The following is a 22,201-nucleotide window of genomic DNA, read 5'->3' as shown; positions in this document are numbered from 1 at the left end:
TTTTTGTGAGTCTCTTTGAAATTGTATCACATGGTGGTATGGTGTGGTGTGATACGGATGGCCTGCCAAATGGACGGACAATGTACACACTGTTAAGCAGAGAGTAGTGTGGTGGGCAAGAGTAGCAGCAGCACCAGACGCACCATAGAGTATAGCAGATGATGATGGTTGAATGGTCGTTGTTTGGTTGGATTTTTTTTTCTGGTTCAATTTTTTTTCGAACATTGTATTTTTTCTGCTAGAGTTTTTGGTCTGGTTCTCAACCGTCGTTTATGTTTTACACACTCACACTCAGTTGTACAAACAAACAAACAAAATAAACACATACACACATCCACACTCACACACACACACACTGAGATGCAGGCAACACCAGGGCACATTCAGCCAAGAGCCAGCCAGCCACCACATCGATACACGGAGTAGTGTCGTTGTCGTTGTTGTCGGTCGGTCGGTCGTCCATTGCTTACATGCCAGCAGCCACTCCAGTGGCTTGCGACTTGCCTACTATCGAACATCTGAACGTCGCGTATAGAGCATACATTCAATACGGCGGACGTGGTTTTTAAATGCGTCGCAGTTCATAATAAAAAAAAAAAAACAAAAATTGTTTTTACAATTTTTTTGGCTTCCTTGTTGTCATCAGGAAATTAACACACAAAAAAATTTTTCTCAAAAATGCTGTCTAGCAAAAACAAAAAATGCATAACTTAAACGAAAATTTCATATGCTCATAGCATGAAAAGTGAGTGAAAAGTGAGATCCAAAAAAATTCTAATAAAAGATGTCACCATTTTTAAATTCCAAAAAACACCCCCTTTGTAAATGCGTGCAACAACAATCAATGTGGAATAACTCTCCTTCCCTCCTTAAAAAAAAGGCAGCAGAACATCGGCTGAAATGTCACCCATCTCATAGCAGCACGGGCAGTTAGTACTCATTTACACACACATGCATACTCCCGCACCATGCGACAATTCGGTTGACATTACAAACGAACTGAACAACCTCCCGTAAAAAAAGCAATAACAAAAAATTCCCGGACGAACAACTACAACGCTAGTGCCCACAAAAACCATTGTCGTTCTTTTTTTTTTTTGTTTCTACATTCTCTCTCTTCATTTTGTCGTTTAAATTGCGCTCTAGTGTGTGTGACTCTTTTTTTTCTTGTTTCCTCCATAGCACACGAATCCAATAACAAAGACGACATCGTCGCAGTGTCGTTGCCGTTCCTCTGTTTTTTGTTGTTATTGGGTTTTGTGTGCACGTTTTTTTTTTGATGCCTTTGTCGTTTGAGTTGCTGTTATCATTCTGTTTTTTCCCCTACATGCAGGAATTCTTATTGCTCTCTCGCTCTAGCTTAGGGGCCCAAGGCATGAGCAACAAAAAAAATGTCGTCGTGTGTCATTGGCTGAGCCTGGCGCGAGCTCACCGTCACCCCATACATTTCTCGTAAACGCCGTCGTCATCATCAACGTCGTCGTTGTGTGCTATACACATCAGAGACATATTCAAGCATATACTTACAGACATATGTATGTATAAATGGTGAAGTATGTATTTAAAAAATATCAACTCATCCAAACATTCATTTGTTGTCTCCGTTGAGTAGAGAGGAGACTAACACACAACACCACCACCCCACCAATCACATTTACATACCCTACAGTTGCATAGCATACAACGTTAACGATATCGTTGGCGTCCCAATCATTATTGTCGTCGTCGTATATGAATGTCGCTTGCCATTGCCATCGTCAGTGTCGCTGTGTTGTTGGTTGGTTGGTTGGTTGGCTATGTTGTTGTTATTGCTCCATTAGAGTAGGTGGATGCTTGTCATCCATATAAGATTTTGATAGCCGTCGGCTTATTTACTATTATGATAAACAATAAACACACAACCATTTGTACATAGTACAACAGTAGGTGTTATCACACATTGACGAGACTAAAATCATACATATTTACAAATAATTATTCTTTGAATTTCCTTGATGTAATCATGGGAAAAGCATGGTTCGTGAGAGCATGTGAGTGTAAAGAGAGTACTGGTGTGTGTGTGTGTGTATGTGTCACAAGTTGTATTTAATAACATATCTTATTGACTCCCAAAAGGTGCTAATAACCCGGTTGTAATCATGTAAAACATTCAATAGTCGATAAAAAAAAATTCTGCAAACACAACGACTTGGAAATATTGCAAATTTATTATCTCAGAAAAAAACTATAAAATTCTAAATAAATTATCCAACGTTTATGTGTTCGAGATCGAAGAAATCGTAAAAGTGCAAAAAGTTTCCAAAGCAAGAAAATATACATATTGAATCTGTTTGAAAATAAAATACTGATAACATGAAAAGAAAATGAAATCCAATGCAAAATTTTGCAACAACAGGACAGACAGCTAAATTCAACTTTGGCGAATAGGGGAAATATATGCGGATTAATAAACAACTGATAAAGGTAGGTGCAGAGTTCTAAACAAATTATACTAAAAACAAATTTATATGAAGTAAAAAAGTAGTTAAAAACATGATATGCAATCGATAGTTAGGATATTAAAAAATAATGGTCTAATTTACCCCTATTAACAACGCTTCATTCATAGTTTGCCAATGCTATAAAAAATGTTGTCTTCCTTTTCCTATTTCATTTGTTTTTTGCTTTAAATATTTTAAATAAAAGCATGAAACAATGAAAGTCACCAAAGCGCACAGTTTAGCCTGTCCACCTATGATACTGAACTTTTGGGTTCGAATCCTGGCGAGTACATCAGAAAACATTTTCATCGATGGTCATCACTTCTTAATGCTGGTTACATTTGTGTGGTATTATGTCATATATGGAAGCCATACAAGAATTTCTTTCCAAAGAGGCACGCCGTTTGGATTCAGCAATAAAAAGGAGATCCCTTATCATTGAGCTTAAACTTGAATCGGATAGCATTCATTGATATGTGAGAAATTTGCCCCTGTTCCCAATATGGTCCCAAGTTGGGCAATGTTTTGTTGAAATTTTGAATTAAAAGCATGGTATTTCATTATAACATTACCACACTTAACGAAATTTGACAACAGCAATGCAGACTTAAGAAATATAAACTAAAGTACTAGAACGAACAACATCAAAAATATGTTGAACGATGTTGGAGATCGATAAAGCAAAGTACTAAAAAAAGTTATAAGATTACTATAATCACATTCAATAGTAATTGCAAATTCTCACATGAACATCTCTCATTTCTATGAGTTCAGTGCAATTCATCATCACGAACGGCGTACGGTGTAGCGACACCTCCTCGTAGAAAAATTTTAGAAGGTCATAGTGATACTCTGCATTAGTTTTACTGAGACAATTTTTATCCATTTACGCATAGACATTTCTGTTTAGATTCCATTGCAGGAAATTATCCGGCTATAGACCATTTCGTTCAATGCTTTCTATACAAAGAATGGCACAGCAAAAAACATTGAAATGTAAGGCAAAATGTGAGATATTGCTCAAAAGCATTTGACCGGCTTTCTGTATCGCGATTTCTTATTCGCCAGTATCATCATCAGCAGATTTTGATGGTGATTTGCATACCAACCCAACTAGAGTAGGTTGCAAAGTGCAAATCTGAATTTGAACAGGGGTCTTGAGAACGACTTAACTCCCAAGAGCAATACAAAACAAGTAAGATCTTACTTCCCTTATTCAAGTCCAAAACTTATCCAACAATGACAATAGCAACAAACAAACATAATTTTGCCATACTTATTTGTTCTCTGCACTGAGATCAACCATCGGCTGATGCTGATACGTACAACATATGCGGCGTGCCTTTCGTTTGATATGTCTGTTCGTGCTCTCTTTTTTGGTCTTAAAATCTTATTTAATTTCCATTGCAGGATTTATTTTAAATTAAATTATTGTAAAATGAGTAGACAGTGTTTGCTGATACCAGCAGATTTTTCTCTGGGGGATGTAATCAGCGTTGCCGTTTTGGGCCTTTTCTACCAAATTTGGTAGGATTTACTTTCAACTTTAAGGGTATGGTCGGATCGGTAAATATAGATATGGTCGATTATGGTAGATTTTTAGCTTACTTGTATTTTTATATCCACCACCATAGTGTAGAGGGCATATTCATTTAGTTTATCCGTTTGAAACACATTGAAATATCTATTTCCGAACCTAAAAATACATTCTTTATAGTCGTGACAATTCTTAGATGATTTAACGATGCCCGTGTGGCTCTCCCTCCGTCTGTGTGGTTATGTGCCAAAAATTGAGATATTGAGCTGAAGTTTGAGGCAGGCCCATACTCTTTTCTTACGCAGGTTAAGTTCTATAATGAGCCAAATTTGGGTATAGCTCCCATATAGACCAATCCACAGCGGGACAAAACTGAAAAATCTAGTAAAAAATATGCTATTTGAGAACGGATAGAGATAAAACTTTCTAATTGCAGGCCCCTAAAGTTGGTCACCTCGGTATTTCGAAAAATTATTCAGGCTGCCAAATCTTCATTTCTAGTCCGATTTTTATCCCACAGTGAGATCTGCCGATTTAGAGTCTGAAACCCATAACAGCCGCGTTAATTGTCCGATTTCGCTGAAATTCGGAACAATGACATATTGACCATATTCCGACCGAATATGGTCAAAATAAACCGATCTGCTGATTTGTGGTATTGAACCCATAGAAAGAGCATTTGTTAACCTTTTCTCTGAAGTTTGATACTTGAGTTGAAGCAAAATTTGCCCATGCACTTGCAATAAGGAACAGGGGCAAACTTCTTACATATCAATGAGTGCTGTCCGATTAAAGTTTAAGCTCAATGATAAGGAGCCTTCTTTTTATAGCCGAGTCCGAACGGGCTGCCGCAGTGCGACATTTCATTGGGAAAACGTTTTTTCATGGAAAAGTACCTCACAAATGTAGCCAGCGTTAGTAAGGGGATAACCACTGCTAAAAATTTTTCTGTTGTTCACGCCGTAATTTAAGCCCAAGCGTTCGGCGTTATAGGAGGAGATGCTAACCTCTGCGCCACGGAGGCCTTGAATTGCATTAGCGCCCTCGATACCGGTGCCTAGGATGCTCAAGATCTAATTGTATTTGGATTAATGTGATGTGTTGTATTAGACCCTAAAAAAGCCATGAGATAATAAGAGCCTCTGTTGCAAATTTTGCCCATGAACATTCCACTAAGGAACAGGGGCAATCTTCTCACCTATTAATGGGTGCAGTCCGCTCCAAGTTTAAGCTCAATGATAAGAGACCTTCCTTTTATAGCCGAGTCCGAACGGCGTGCCGCAATGCAACACCTCTATGGAGAGAAGTTTTACATTGCATAGTACCTCACAAATGTTGCCAGCATTAGGAGGGGAAAACCACCGCTGCAAATATTTTCTGGTGGTCTTGCCAGGATTCGAACCCAGGTGTTCAGCGTCATAGGCGGACAGGCTAACCTCTGCGCTACGATGGCCTCCTGCTATTTCCCGAAATTGACCAAATATAGAATAGTGTATAGTTTTGGTACGATGGCCTCCTGTTATTTCCCGAAATTGACCAAATATAGAATAGTGTATAGTTTTGGTACCCTCAAATCCAATATCTAGGAAAATTTTTTTTTGTTCACAAATGTTAATAAAATATGGGTATCCAAAGCTCGGCGCGGCCGAACTTGATGCTTTTATACTCGTTTTATGTTAGATTTGTTTTAAATCATATATTGTTAAATAAGTAATAACTATTACAAGAAATTGCATTTATTTTGATTTAGTTTACAATTTCGGTCGGCTGGTACGGAATTTGGTAGGTTTTTTGAAAAGTTTTGGTCGGAAAACTTTTATGTAGTGGGAACGCTGGTTGTAATATCACATTCATTACTTTTTTAGCAGCTCTGGTGAGAATCAACCTTACGACCCCTTACTATTAAGCTGCACTTTTAAATTGTGGGTAACATATCATACGAACAACTAGTTTATGATACGCGAGACTTTTCTAATATAAGAGCTGGTCGATTTATGTTTTATCTTCATACTAAACGGTGTTCAATAAATAGACGAATTAGAGCACTATGCAGTTGAGTAACACCTTAGTTTAGAGAAGTAGGTGTAAGAAAACAAAAAAAACAAGTAAAAAGGCGTTAAGTTCGGCCGGGCCGATATTTGGATACCCACGCCATCGGGTATATATGTTAATCACCTTTCGTCATAATCCGGTAATCGAAATATGGTCCAATTTGGACCAAATTCGACCCGGGTATTGAGAGGTCTAATAAGTGCAAAAGAATTTGTGCAAAGTTTCAGCTCAATATCAATATTTTTAAAGACTGTAGCGTGATTTCAACAGACAGACGGAAGAGCATGCCTAGATCGTCTTAGATTTTTACGCTGATCAAGAATATATATACTTTAAAGGGTCGGAAATGAATATTTCGATGTGTTGCAAACGGAATGACAAAATAAATATACCCCCATCCTTCCGTGGTGGTTATAACAATGTAGGCATGATTGTAAACAATTTGGTGACAATGCGACAAACATATTAGACAAAAGTGTTGACACACAGACTTCCTACAGTGTTATTTTTGATTTTTATTTTTTGGTAAATAAAAAAAATGTTAATGAAAATCATAATTTCTTTCCAAATGTTGTAGGTCGTTAACCAAAATTCGTACTTAAACTATTGGTCGTTAAACGAATAAATTGCATAGACTATGGGGAAGAAATTCTGCTTTTCTCATTGATGGCAGAAATATCAAATTCGCACTCAAACGATTATCAGGTGAATCAAAACTACTGTATCGCTTAACTGGATACTAATTTCACTTATCCGAACTACGCTAAACTGAAAACGAGGATAAGTAAAACCAAATTAATATATTTTTAGCGTTTCATTTATCTGCTTTCGAATGTAAAACCAATTATATTACCAAACTCAGACTTGGCTTAAAAAACCCTTTGAATATATTGAGGTATCGAAATCGTCTTTGTAATCAACAAAGAAGTGTTGATTTATCCTTCTCGTGTCTTTTTCAGGGTTTGACGAAGTGTGAATATATAGTCATGTGGATTTACCAGGTCTAAAGAAGGATTAATAGGGCCCAATTATCTCATTGACTTTAGTTCTTAATCTTTAACACAGTACGCCAGAGTATCTTGCATGCGCTAGGAAGGAGACGTATTCCTCTGTAGTTGGCGCATTTCGTCTTGTCTCCTTTCTTGTGTACGGGACATAGTATGCTGAGGTTGCAAACATCGGGTATGCGTTCTACTAGCTCGATCGCGCAGATACCCTGATGCATATACCTTATTAGCGTGCCGCCTTCCGTCTTAAATAGTTTAACGGGCAACCCATCGGCTCCATCTGCCTTGTTGTTCTTCTGTCGGGTCACAGCTACTTAGACCTCATTCTGACTAGGAGGTAAACATTCTTTACCATCATCAGGAATTGATTCTGTGGTATCCTCTTTGCCGCCCATGTCGGACACTAGCAGTTGGGTAATATGTTCTTTCTATTGTATATCCTCAGCATACTATATGTATCAGTTCCCAGCTTTCTTTCTTTGTCTCTGCATGAGGATGTGCCGGTACCAAAGCCATCGGTTTGATGTTTGATTTTTGCAAATTTGGCCCATGAATATTCCACTAAGAAGAACAGGGGATACTTATCTCATATCAATGAGTGCAGCCCGATTACATTTTTAAGCTCAATGAAAAGGATCCTCCTTTTATAGCCGATTCCGAACGGCGTGTCGCAGAACGACACCTCTTTGGAGAGAAGTTTTTCAAAGTACCTCACAAATTCTGTCAGCATTAGGAGGGGAAAAACACAGCTTAAAATTTTTTCTGATGGTCTCGCCAGGATTCGAACCCAGGCGTTCAGCGTCATAGGTGGACATAATAACCTCTGCGCTACGGTGGCCTCCGGTTTGATGTTTGATTTTTGTGTAAAATTGTCAGACTTCTTTCTGCGAAATGGACGTTTCTACTTTTCTCGCGATACCAATTTTTCATATGGCGCGTTGCTACTGATTGCTGATTTGCTCTACATGCCAAATTAGCATTTGGATACTCTTGGTCGTACTATGGGTTTCTTGGGGAAGGCTTCTGATAACCAAGTACGGATATCACGACCTTTTTCCATGAGGTGAGCAATGGGTAGCCACTGCGCACTTACATCATCGGGAAAAGGATTGCCTTTTTTAAGCAGTGTGGCCAGTGAAGCAAATATGACGTTGCCATCTGTTGCGTTTGCAGCTTTTCAGTGTCCAGTTCCGTGCAGCGACAGATCGTATATTTGTCGCCACCCTCAAACAGGTGCAAACCCTTGCTGTAACAAGGTAATGATCCCAATCTATGGTTGCTTCTCGGATCGATCGTACATCTTACTCACTCAATTTTTTTTATGTTGAAATCTGGTGCTGCTAACTACAAGGCTTTTTGACGCGGAGAAGTCTACTAACCTATCTGCTCATCCTTGTCTTCCATCGGGGGTGGGCACATGTAAGACTAGTGTTGAAGAATTTGGCCAAAAACCAGTTACCCTGCTATCTTCTTTGGAATTGTGTGTGTTGCTGAAGCCTGATGTTCTTTTTGAGTTAGAGATATCGCCGGTTGGTGGTTTACCTTTCCTAGTGCGCTCGAAGAAAGGTGCCTCATATGATCCAATGTTCGTCTCAAGAAGTCATACTTGAACCATTGCACAGTTTACTAGTTAGTTAGTGGTGGAAGCATGTAATTTTTTTGGGGCAAAACAGACTTGTGATGGAACTTGGGTAGCATCGAAATTGCTATCTCTGTAGCCTGCCCGATGCATTAATCGCAACCACATTTTGCCTAAAACTTTTTAAAATAAGGTTTTTATTTTGCTTTCTATTCTAAATAGAACCAAAAATAAACTCTTTCAGCTGGACAAATACATCCAAAAACAAATTAAGCAATTAAAATAAAGTATCTCAAACACGGATTGAGATGATTCAAAATTTTCTCCTTTTGGTAAAATTTATCCAAAGAAAAAATTTTTCTTTAAATTTTTTTACAATATTTTTTCTTAAAAGAAATATTTGATAAAATTTTTGTGAATTTAATCAAATTTTCTTTTAGAAAAAACTGTTAGTATTATTTTTTCCGTGATTTTATTGTTGACCTTTGGAATTTAATAACTTTGTCTTCTTGGTTTAATTCGAGGCCATCGAACAATTTACAAAAAAAGGTTTTGGTATTTTATTTGTAATTTTTACAAATATTTCGACCACCGCCGGTGATCTTTATCAGAGTTTGAACTATAAACTTAAAAAACAAGCAATTTTATAAAAAATCATAATTATTGGGTTGCCCAAAAAGTAATTGCGGATTTTTCATATAGTCGGCGTTGACAAATTTTTTCACAGCTTGTGACTCTGTAATTGCATTCTTTCTTCTGTCAGTTATCAGCTGTTACTTTTAGCTTGCTTTAGAAAAAAAAAATGTAAAAAAAGTATATTTGATTAAAGTTCATTCTAAGTTTTATTAAAAATGCATTTACTTTTTTTTAAAAAATCCGCAATTACTTTTTGGGCAACCCTTGCGCTAGTAGGTCTACGTCTTTAAAATTTGGTGTATGCCAAATATGTGCTGCAAGTACAGTTTTTAAAGCCTCCACCATAGGATAGGGGTATACTAATTTCGTCATTCTTTTTGTAACTCCTTGAAATATTCATCTAAGACCCCATAAAGTATACATATTCTTGATCGTCATGACATTATAAGTCGCTCTATCCATGCCCTTCCGTCTGTCCGTCTGTCTGTCAAAAGCACGCAAATTTTCGAATGAGTAAAGCTAGCCGCTTGAAAATTTGCACAAATAATTCTTATTACTGTAGTTCGGTTGGTATTCTAAATGGGCCATATCAGTCCATATTTTGATATAGCTGCCTTATAAACCGATCTGGGATGTTGACTTCTTGAGCCACTAGAGTGCGCAATTCTTATCCGATTTAACTGAAATTTGCACGTAGTGTTTTGGTATCACTTCCAACAACTGCGATAAGAATGCTTCGGTCCATGTTTTGATATAGCTGCCACATAAACCGATCTTGGGTGCTGACTTCTTGAGCCTCTGGAGGGCGCAATTCTCGTCCGATTTAACCGAAATTTCGAACGAAGTGTTTTGGTATAACTTCCTGCAACTGTGCAAAGTATGATTCAAATCGGTTCATAATGTGGTAAAGCTGTCATATAAACCGCTCTTAGACCTTGACTTCTTGAGCCAATAGAGCGCGCAATTCTCATCCGATTCTTGAGCCTCTAGAGCGCGCAATTCTCGTCCGATTTGATTGAAGGTTTGCAAGTGGTGTTTTGGTATCACTTCCAACAACTGCGATAAGTATGCTTCGGTCCATGTTTTGAAATAGCTGCCACATAAACCGATCTTGGGCCTTGACTTCTTGAGCCTCTAGAGGGCGCAATTCTCGTCCGATTTAACAGAAATTTCGAACGAAGTGTTTTGGTATAACTTCCTGCAACTGTGCAAAGTATGATTCAAATCGGTTCATAATCTGGTAAAGCTGTCATTTAAACCAATCTTAGACCTTGACTTTTTGAGCCAATAGAGCTCGCAATTCTCCACCGATTTGGCTGAAATTTAGCATGAGGTGTTTTGTTATGACTTCCAATAACTGTGGCAGGTATGGCGTATCGGAACATAACCTGATATAGCTGCCATATAAACCGATCTGGGATCTTGACTTCTTGAGCCTTAAGAGGGCGCAATTCTTATCCCATTTGGCTGAAATTTTGTACAACGGTTTCTCTTGCGACCTTCAACATACTTGTCTTATATGGTCTGAATCGATCAATAGTTTAATACAGCTTCCATATAAACCTATTTCCCGATTTTTCTTCTTGAGCCTCTACAATGCGCCATTCTTATCCAAATGAGCTGAAATATTACACAATGACTTCTGCAATGTTCAGCATTCATTTATGGTCCGAATCGGTCTATAACTAGATATAGCTCTAATAGCATAACAGTTCTTATTCAATATTCGTAGTTTACCAATAAAGAGTTACCGCGCATAGAACTCGGCAAATGCGATCCATGGGGGAGGGTATATAAGATTCGGCCCGGCCGAACTTAGCACGCTCTTACTTGTTTTTTTATTATTTTACCAAAAAAATTTTTTTCTTTAGAAAATATTTTTTTTTATTTTATCATCTCGACAGCATAATCGATGTTGTTTAAGACAACACAAAAGAGAAATGTGGGTATTCTTTTGACTTCATTGAAAGGTTTAGTTATAAAATTTTAAAAAGTTTTTAATTGAAGAAGTAATACCTGGATTAACCGGTTTTTTGTACTTTTAGAAAAACTGAAATCATTTGTTGTGAAAAGTATTTTTCCGAATAGTTTGAAACTAGGTTTTAAGCCGGTCACTTGGCTTAAGATAAAGTCCCGTCCCCATACCGTTTTGAGCCTTGCATAAATTATTTAAAATTATATATTATCGGCATATATATTACCTTGTAGCAATTTTTTAACAACAATTAAGAAAATTTCACTTGATTTACTAACTATTTTTGAGTTAAACTGACAAGGGCCTATCGAAGGCAAAATATTTCTCTGTTTTTGCCGTTGGTTTCTTTTTGATGGCTTCATCGATAACAGATTGACGGTTTCTTGTATTCTTTATATGCTTTTGTTGCTATTTTCATTTTCATTTGTGTGTTTTGTTTTTTTTTTTTCAACACATGTACATAGTTTGTATTTGCAATTGTAATGGTAATTGTTTACGTTGTTGCATGCTACACTGCAAGTACAATTGCCAATCAAGCATAGCCAAGACTTGTTTTTTAGCTGTTTTCATTTCGACAATATTTTTTTGAGCTATTTTGCAATAACATTTTGGTAGAGCTGTACATGTACACTTACACAAATACTACATACAAACAGGCATATGCATGTGTACATTTTGCACATGTTCTCTTTTTTTCGTTGTTTCTTGCGATTTTGTTGTATATGGGCTATTTTCATTGTTGTCATCTGTTTATAATAAATTTGAAAAAAAACAATATGGTTGCTTGTTAATCGGCATTTGTTTATTTATTAACGGCTCTTACATCAGGTCGTTGTGTTCGCGCGATTACAATGTGTAAATGTCAGCTAGAAGTGTCATTTTGGGATTGAAAAGTATAGATTAAGTTATGTTATGTAGTATATATATTTTCGAAATATATTTTTTTGTAAGAAAAAAAGGGAAAAAACTAAAAAATCTAACAAAATGAACCACTGTGACAGAAAAATTTGATGGGAATTCATAAAAGAATGACCGATTAAATTAAGTCTAAGGTATGGAAAATCGGTTCATGCCGGCAGCTTCATGGAGGCCACCATAGCGCAGAGGTTAGCATGTCCGCCTATGACGCTGAACGCCTGGGTTCGAATCCTGGCGATACAAAAAATTGTCAACGGTGGTTTTCCCCTTCTAATGCTGGCAACATTTGTGAGGTACTATGCCATGTAAAACTTCTCTCAAAAGAGGTGTCGCACTGCGGAACGCCGTTCGGACTCGGCTATAAAAAGGAGGCCCCTTATCATTGAGCTCATTGATATGTGAGAAGTTTGCCCCTGTTCCTTAGTGGTATGTTCATGGGCAAAATTTGCCATTTGCAATTTGCCGGCAGCTTCATCAAAAAAATGGTTAGATTTTGACTGCATTGGCCACTGGTGTTAATGTTTCTTTTGCTAATCACTATTCTGAATTTCAGCAGAATTGTATTATAAGCATAACTATTTTAAGAAGGACTTGTGTTTATTGCTGCTTAATCGAAATATGTTCTAATTTGAATGATATTTGACATGGGTTTCTACTCGTATGTGTGTTACACAACCCACCATGCCACATTTTCCTAAACAACTCCTACCTTCAATTTTGCAAAAGCCAATGAAGAATGTGCCTTTTATGAGATTTAGACGGTATATTGAATGATCGGTCTACATGAGGGCTGTTTCGAGATATAGTCCGACATAGCTCATCTTGGAACTGAAAACCATAAGAAGCACAAAGATTCAGTTCAATAGCTGAACGTTTCAAGACTGTAGCGTGGTTACAAAAGTTATACAGACGGACATTACTAATTGGATTAAGATTTAAAGACGACAAAAAAAATTAAACTATAGAAGTCAAATCAGGAAATATGCTTTTTACGGCACCTCCTGGCTCAAACATAAGAAACCAGTAAGGAAGGGCAAAAGTCGGGCGGTGCCGACTGTATAATACTCAACAAAATGCAAAAATGCAAATTTTGCCCATGAACATTCCACTAAGGAACAGGGGCAAACTTCTCACATATCAATGAGTGCAGTCCGATTCAAGTTTAAGCTCAATGATAAGGGGCCTCCCTTTTATAGCCGAGTCCGAACGGCGTGCCGCAGAGCGACACCTCTTTGGAGAGAAGTTTTACATGGCATAGTACCTCACAAAAGTTGCCAGTATTAGGAGGGGAAAACCACCACTGAACATTTTTTCTGTTGGTCTCGCTAGGATTCGAACCCAAGCGTTCAGCGACATAGGCGGACATGCTTACCTCTGCGCTATGGTGGCCTCCCACCCTCCCATAATACCCTACGCCTACCTTATACTACCCTATGTTCAAACTGTACGGCTGTCAAACGACAACATTATTATCTGACGAATATATATATGGGAGCTATATCCAATTCTGAACCGATTTCGAGCAAACTTCTAAGGTAATGTGGTTGTCATCGAGGAAAGCGTTGTGAACAATTTTGGCAAGATTAGTCAAACAATGCACTTGCAGTGACTCTTGGAGTGAAAGTCTGGCGATATACATATATGCCAGCTATATCTAAATCTGGACCGGTTTCTATGAAATTCACCACTTGTATTGAGTCTCATAAGAAAATCCTTCCTGCAAAATTTCGACAGAATGTGTTAACAAATGAGCACTTTCTTGCAATATTTCTCAAAATCGGACGAACATATATATCGGAGCTATACCTAAATCTAAACCGATTTCGAGCAAACTTCTCACTTACTGTTAAAGTGGTCGAGAAAAGTGTTCTGCAAAAAATTTTGGGAAGATGGGTTAATAAATGTGCTTGCTGTGACTCTAGAAGTTAAAATCGGGCGAAATATATATATGAGAGCTATATCTAAATCTAAACCGATTTCCATGAAATTTACTAGTAATGTCGAGAGTGTTAAAAAAATCCTTCCTGCCAAATTTCGACAGAATTGGTTAACAAAAGACCATTTTATTGCAATATTACTGCAAATCGGACGAACATATATATGGGAGCTATATCTAAATCTGAAGCGATTTCGAGCAAACTTCTCAGATACTGTGACAGTAGTCGAGGAAAGCGTTGAACGAAGTTCTAGGGGAATTGGTCACTAAATGCGCTAGCAGTAGCTCTAGGAGTAAAAATCAGGCGATATATATATGAGAGCTATATCTAAATCTGAACCGATTTCCTTCGGTCGAGAGTCATAAAAAAGTCGTTCCTGCCAAATTTCGAGAGAATTGGTCAACAAATGACCATTTTATTGCGTTATTACTAGCCATAGGTACAAAGTGGGATCTATGTCTAATTCTGAAACAATTTTGATGGACATCGCCGCTTGTTTTCAGATGGGTTATTAAACAATCCATATCACATATGTTCAATATGTAATAACTACGGTTCACAAAACGGACGATATACATATATGACAGCTATATCTAAATCAGAGCCGATTTCGAGAGTCATACGAAACCTTCCTGCCTGAAATTCGACAGAATCGGTTAACAAATTAACATTTCATTGCATTATTACTGCAAATCGGACGAACATATATATGGGAGCTATTTCGAAATCTGAACCGATTTTTCCACTTGTAATAGGTTTCGTCTCTAGGCCAAAAAAAAAAAATGCCCTTACCAAATTTGAAGAAGATCGGATGAAAATTGCGACCTGTAGTTTGTACACAAATTAACATGGACAGACGGACATGGCTAAATCGAATCAGAAAGTGATTCTGAGTCGATCGGTATACTTATCAATGGGGCTATATCTCTTCCTTATGGGTGTTACAAACAAATTCACTAAGTTATAATACCCTATACCACAGTAGTGGTGTAGGGTATAAAAATTGTCGGCTATCTTATCCCTACACTAATGCTGGTGAAATTTTCAGCCACGTTAAACTTTTCTGCAAAGTGGTGGTCTCTGTGGCATGCCATGCGGGCTCAGCAATAAATTGGAGTTGCCTTAGGATAAAATTGAAACATGAATCGGCCAGCATAGATATGAATTAATATCCCCGCCGATTCTTTATGGAGTTTTCGTAGGTAAATTTTCATTTATGTATATGAAAGTTATACTTAGTGTGGGAATTGGAGTTATAAATTGATTTTATATACTTAATTTCCATAGCTTTACGATTTTCACCCAGATTCTCTTTACATTAGAATCTACCAAATGAAGCGATGATGCTTTGGCTTCCTTATATTGTATATCGGAAATGCCTGGTGCATCTGTAGTTACGAGCCAATAGAAAGAAACATGACTTAAAGTTTAAAAAATCCATAATTCGGCAAGGACATCTGACAAAGCGACAACCATTTCTTTATAAAATATATTGGACATGGGTGCGTATGTCTGCTTTGCTACAATTATGCTCTCATAGGCAATATGTCATACGCCACATTGCTCACTAATTTTCCATATAAAATCTCTTAGCAAAAAGTTATTTGCTAATCAAAATGGCAAATCATGGATGCTGTGAACTTTATGGTATTTCTTTTTCCACTGAGTTGACATACCACTCATTTCTGACATAAAAAATTAAGAACCCATGGGCTTGTCCTATAAAATTCTATGTGAAGTAATGCTAATATCCAATTAAAAAAAGGATGTTTTATTTTAAATGGTAGTTTACTAAATTCCTAACCAGGCGTCTTGTTATTAAAGCAAAAATCTGAATTAAGGTCAAAATATCGTTGAAAGTTAGGAAATTGACATCGAGACAAGACAACAGTGAACCCTAGTTAAGGACGCAAAATAGATTTACCAAAAGGAGCGTGCTTAAATGTCTAATATTTTTTGCTAATATGCTAAGTTAAAAAAACGAAAAATAATAATTGGACAGCTATCCAAGAAGAAAAAGTAAAAATCAAATCGATCAAGGTCTTCAAGGATGATCATGTACAACGGTTTTTCCCCACAGTGTGGGAAAAAACCGTTGTCGCACTTGAAGAATTTGTGTACCAAGTATGACGCAATTTTCATCAAATTTGGCGCAGACTTTTTTTTTGGCCTAGAGACAAAGCCTTTCGAAATTGAAAAAAAAATCGGTTTAGATTAGAATATAGCTCCGATATATATGTTCATCCGATTTGCAATAATTTGGTCATTTGTAAACCTATTTACTCGAAATTAAACAGTATTTTATTGTAAATTGAATAAATTTACACTAAGTGACTTCAAGTTGCATTATCTAAATAAAACGAAGGTTAGGTTAGTTTTAAGTGGCAGTCTGCCATCAAACTCACTCACATGTTTTCGTCCATTGTGATACCACAGGAACAAAACTAGGAAGAAGCCTTCTAGTTTCTACAGTTGAAACATCCAGATCGCTTTAAAAAGCCCAATAACTTGCGAATGTTCACATCCGCTAAATCAGACAGGTTCTCAAATGAATGAGAACCTAAAGTGGAACTTCTTCTGACTGCTAGTGCGCGACACACACACAGAAAGTGTTCTATAGTCTCTTCTTCTTCGATGTCCTCACAGCTTCTAGAAAAGTCGTTGCTGAAAACTGCCATGACGGACACAATGACTGAGACGTCTGTTCTACCCAATGACAGCAAAGAGGTAGACCTCTTCAAATCTAGATTAGGCCACATAGTTTTGGAATGCTCACAGCCCCCTCTTTGTGACTATCTATCATTCGTTGTCCTTCGGGACTGGTCCTGAAAACTTAGCTTACATGTCGCTAGAGGCATACCCACAGATTCCAGTATCCCTGAAATGTGTAGGGTCCGCTTTACAATTCCCTGGGATATCTCTGTGGTCCGGCACCAAGAACAGGTGTATTTTGAATTGTTCAGCCATCTCGTTGAGAGATCTGCGAAAGTCGAGGGCGGTTTTTGTGTTCAGAAACACGTTCTCCAGGGATTAAATGGCTGCCTAGCTGTCTGAGAAGATATTTGTGCCAATCGTCGTAATGACATTGTATCTTAGCTATTCCATCACTTCCTTAATTCCAAGGATATCTGCTTGATACACACTGCAGTGATCGGGTAACCTTTTCGATATGACCAGTTCTAGATCTTTATAGTACACCCCAAAGCCCACCTGGTCGTTTAGTTTGGAAGCATCCGTATAGAAGTCTATGTAACTTCTGTTACCAGGCATATCGTAGTTCTAATCGGTTCTATCAGGAATAGTCGTACAATACTTTTTATCAAAAAGCGGCTCAAGTAGTGTGTAGTCCACACTGCCTGAAACCTTGGATATTATATCAAGGATAACACAATGTCCGTAGTCGCCACATGTCCAATGAGAAAGCTCCCTTAACCTCACGGCAGTAGTCACTGCTAATTGGGTAGCCACAATGTCCGGAGGCATAAAATGTAGCATTAAATTCAGTGCATCAGATGGTGTCGTCCTCAATGCGGCTGTGATGCACAAACAAGCCATTCTTTGGTCCGGTTAAGTATTGAGCAGTAGAAGAACAGTAGAAGACTTTTGAAGCACAGTCCACCAGCCCACATCACCATACAGCATTATAGTTCTGACAACTACAGTATATTCCCAATGCATGACACGCGGTCTAAATCCCCAACTTTTGCTAATGGCTCGAAAGTTGCCTTTCTTGCCCTTTCCAAAATATTGGATTTTAAGTTCATTTTCCTGTCCAGCAAAACACCCAGGTATTTTGCGATTTCTGTAAATGGAACATTCTCTCCTCCCAAATTAGACAGATTCCACTGTTGGCAACTTCTTTCTCCTGCTGAAAAGAACTACTTCTAAAGTCTAAATTGGTCTGTAACCTGGTATAGCTCCCATACAAACCGATCTGCAGATTCGACTTCTTGAGTCCTTACAACGCAATTTTTGCATGATTTGGCAGAAATTTTGCATGCAGTGTTGAGTTACGACTTGCAATGGCTATACCTAATACGATCCAAATCAGAGTATAACCATATAAACCGGTCTCTCGATTACCCTTGTTCGGTTCTTAGGAGCGTCAATTATTGGTGGTTTGGCAGAAGTTTGGTACATATGTGGAATAAAAGTATGCAATTCAAAAATTAATTATACCCTTCACCATAGGATGGGGGTATACCAATTTCGTCATTCTATTTGTATCTCCTCGAAATATTCGTCTGAGACCCCATAAAGTATATATATTCTTGATCGTCGTAACATTTTATGTCGATCAAGCCATGTCCGTCCGTCCGTCTGTCTGTCGAGAGCACGCTAACTTTCGAAGGAATAAAGCTAGCCGCTTGAAATTTGGCACAAATACTTCTTACTAGTGCAGGTCGGTTGGAATTGTAAATGGGCCATATCGGTCCATGTTTTGATATAGCTGCCATAAAAACCGATCTTGCGTCTTGACTTCTTAAACCTCTAGAGGGCGCAATTCTTATCCGATTGGAATGAAATTTTGCACGACGTGTTTCGCTAAGAATTTCAACAACTGTGCTAAGTATTGTTCAAATCAGTCCATAATCTGATATAGCTGCGATATAAACCGATCTTGGGTCTTGACTTCTTGAGCTTCTAGAGGGCGCAATTCTTATCCGATTGGAATGAAATTTTGCACGACGTGTTTCGATATGACTTCGAACAACTGTGCCAAGTATGGTTCAAATCGGTTTATAACTTGATATAGCTGTCATATAAAACGATCTTGGGTCTTGACTTCTTGAGCTTCTAGAGCGCGCAATTCTTAGTCGATTTGGCTGAAATTTTGCATGAAGTATTATATTGTGACTTTCAACAACTGTGCCGAATAAGGTTCAAATCGCTTCATAACCTGCTATAGCTGCCATATAAACCGATTTTGGGTCTTGACTTCTTGAGCCTCTAGAGGGCGCAATTCTTATCCGATTGGAATGAAATTTTGCACGAAGTATTATGTTATGATATCCAACAACTGTACCAAGTATGGTTCAAATCACTTCATAACTTGATATAGCTGTCATATAAACCGATCTGGGGACTTGACTTCTTGTGCTTCTAGAGGGCGCAATTCTTATTCGATTTGACTGAAATTTTGCATGAAGTATTTTATTATTACTTTCAACAACTGTGCCGAATAAGGTTCAAATCGCTTCATAACCTGCTATAGCTGCCATATAAACTTATCTGGGATCTTGATTTCTTGTGCCTCTAGAGGGCGCAATTATTATCCGACGTGCATGAAATTTTGCACGACGTATCCTCTCATGACCATCAACATACGTGTTTATTGTGGCCTGAATCGGTCTATAGCCTGATACAGCTCCCATATAAATCGATCTCTCTATTTTACTTCTTGAGCCCCCAAAGGCGGCAATTGTTATTCGAATTGGCTGACATTTTACATAGATCTCCAACATATAATTGAATTGTGGTCCGTACCGAACCATATCGTGATATTGCTCTAATAGCAGAGGAAATCTTTCCTTTTATCTTTTTTTGCGTAAGAAAAGATGCCGGGAAAGAACTCGACAAATGCGACCCATGGTGGAGGGTATATAAAATTCGGCCCGGCCGTACTTAGCACGCTTTTACTTGTTTTGCATTCATTTTTAGCAGAAACCATGGTGGTGGGTTCCCAAGATTCGGCCCGGTCGAACTTAGCATGCTTTTACTTGTTCAAGTATATATTCATATTCCCCAAATAATCCCAATAAGTTTTCATTTAACATGTCACAATTCCTGTTATCTGCTAATTAGAATGCCTACGGCACAAAACAATGAAGAGAAAAACTAAAGCAAACAATTTGAATAAATAATACGCGAAAATTTTAATAAAGTAGTAGACATTCACACAGCACGGTGGCCCTATAAATTTTGCTATTTTATTAACATTTGCCTTCGATGCTCCTACAGTTGCCGTTTCTTTGTGTTTGAAGTGCATAAATTAAATTGTTATGATTTTCAAGTCCATGTAGCTCTGGATTAACCCCCCTTCAACTTTTGCTGGGACTCACGCAATCTTGAAAATACTGAAAATGGGAAAACTCACACAGACCAACGCATTCATCTAATATTAGTATGCGGCAGTGGCAGTGGCAGAAGACAGAAGAACACAGTTTGGGGTGATAAAGTTAATCTACTTCGGACTGTTTGTAAACCATCTTTCTCACTCTTGTTCTAACTGGCAGGTAGTCTTTCAATACGACCTCTATTGTTGGAGGGGAATTATAAGCAATTCGTAATTTTATTTAAGTATTTAATTCAGTTTTTTCTTTTTTTTCATCTATATTTTCATAGAATAGCAAATAGTTTTAGAGTGGAAGCAGCATTAGATGAGATGATTTCTGTTGCCGGTGTTACTGTTGTCATACCTACTAGCGGTGGAGTTTGTTCTGAACAACTTTAATAATATTAACGTTTTGTTCTATTTTGTTTTTTTGGTAGTTTAAATGCAAACTATTTTTTAGATTTTATTATCCGCTTGTCATGTTTTTTGTGTATTTTTTTTTTATTTATTATTTAAATCTATCATTGTGTAGTGCGGTAAAACAATAATTGCAACAGCAAATGAACGAAATAGTGGCTGTAAGCGCCTATTGTCGGCGATGGTATGTAGTTTCGTAATTAAATTTAATGTATATTAAAAAAAATCATTAACAGCAGTTGAATGACGTTGGCATAAGAGAAAGTTACTGATGTTTGAATACACCTGCAACTGCAACTGCCACTGAAATTGGATTTTGAAATAAGAAAAAAAAAAACTTGCAGTAGCCTGACGCTAATGATCATCTTTTACACATGTAGGCAAGCTTTAATAAAAAATCGGTGGTCATATGAACATGCTTTTGGATGCATGTATTAGAAAAGTAGAATGTTGGGAACAACCATATAGCCATCCCCTTGATAGACCCACTATATGCAGCCTTTAGGTAATTATAGCAAAAAATGGTTTGCGGCTTATATTATGTTACAAATAACAAGTAAAAGCGTGCTAAGATTGGCCGGGACGAATCTTATATACCCTCCACCATGGATCGCATTTGTCAAATTCTGTGCGCGGTATCTCTTTTTAGGCAAACAAAGTTTATTGAATGAAAAAGTTTTTTGTTATGCTATTTGAGCTATTCAAGTTATAGTCCGATTCGGACCATAAATGAATGCTGAACATTGTAGAAGTCATTGTGTAACATTTCAGTTCATTCGGATAAGAATTGCGCCTTATGGGGGCTCAAGAAGCAAAATCGGGAGATGGGAGCTGTATCAACCTATTGATCGATTCAGACCATATAAGACACGTATGTTGAAAGACATGAGAGAAGCCGTTGTACAAAATTTCTGCCAAATCGGATGAGAATTGCGCCCTCCAGAGGCTCAAGAATTCAAGATCCCAGATCGGTTTATATGGCAGCTATATCAGGTTATGTACCGATTTGCCAAAGTTATTCGAAATCATAAAAACAACACCCCATGCTAAATTTCAGCCAAATCGGATGAGAATTGCGAGCTCTATTCGCTCACGAAGTCAAAACCCAAGAATGGTTTATATGGCAGCTGTATCAAAACATGGACTGATTTGAACCATACTTAGCGCAGTTGTTGCAAGCACGTGCAATATTTATGGGGTCTCAGGCGCATATTTCGGACCTGGTCCTGAAAACGTAGCTTACATGTCGCTAGAAGCATACCCACAGATTTCAGTATCCCTGGAATGTGTAGGGTAGTTGTAGTCTCGCAAGCTCATCCGCTTTACAATTCCCTAGGATATCTCTGTGGCCCGGCAACTAAAACAGGTGAATTTTGAACTGTTCAGTGATATCGTTGAAAATCTCCGACGAGGGAGGTTTTTGTGTTCAGAAATACGTTCTCCAGGGATTTAATGGCTGCCTGGCTGTCAATCGTCGTAATGACATTATATCTTAGCAATCCACCACTTCCTTAATTGCGAGGATCTGTGCTTGATACACGCTGCAGTGGTCGGGTAACCTTTTCGATATGACCAGTTCTAGATCTTTAGAGTACACCCAAAACCCCC

At 37.8% G+C, this 22,201-nt stretch overlaps 1 protein-coding gene across 3 annotated transcripts in view; it reads left to right on the top strand.

The window, feature by feature from the left end:
• Positions 1-468: 468 nt before the first annotated feature.
• Positions 469-22,201, top strand: part of LOC106093383 (uncharacterized) — a 171,500-nt gene continuing 149,767 nt past the window's right edge. For 2 of the 3 annotated variants that reach the window (XM_059366375.1, XM_059366377.1), the window contains exons 1-2: positions 756-929; positions 2,116-2,463. The gene's annotated coding sequence lies outside the window, so the exon portion shown is untranslated. The other variant, XM_059366376.1, reaches the window with a different exon arrangement.

This window comes from Stomoxys calcitrans, chromosome 4 (assembly GCF_963082655.1).
Source record: "Stomoxys calcitrans chromosome 4, idStoCalc2.1, whole genome shotgun sequence".
NCBI classification, from domain to species: Eukaryota; Metazoa; Arthropoda; class Insecta; order Diptera; family Muscidae; genus Stomoxys; species Stomoxys calcitrans.
The sequence above is the reverse complement of the archived record's forward strand: the minus strand, read 5'-3'. Positions and strand labels throughout refer to the sequence as shown.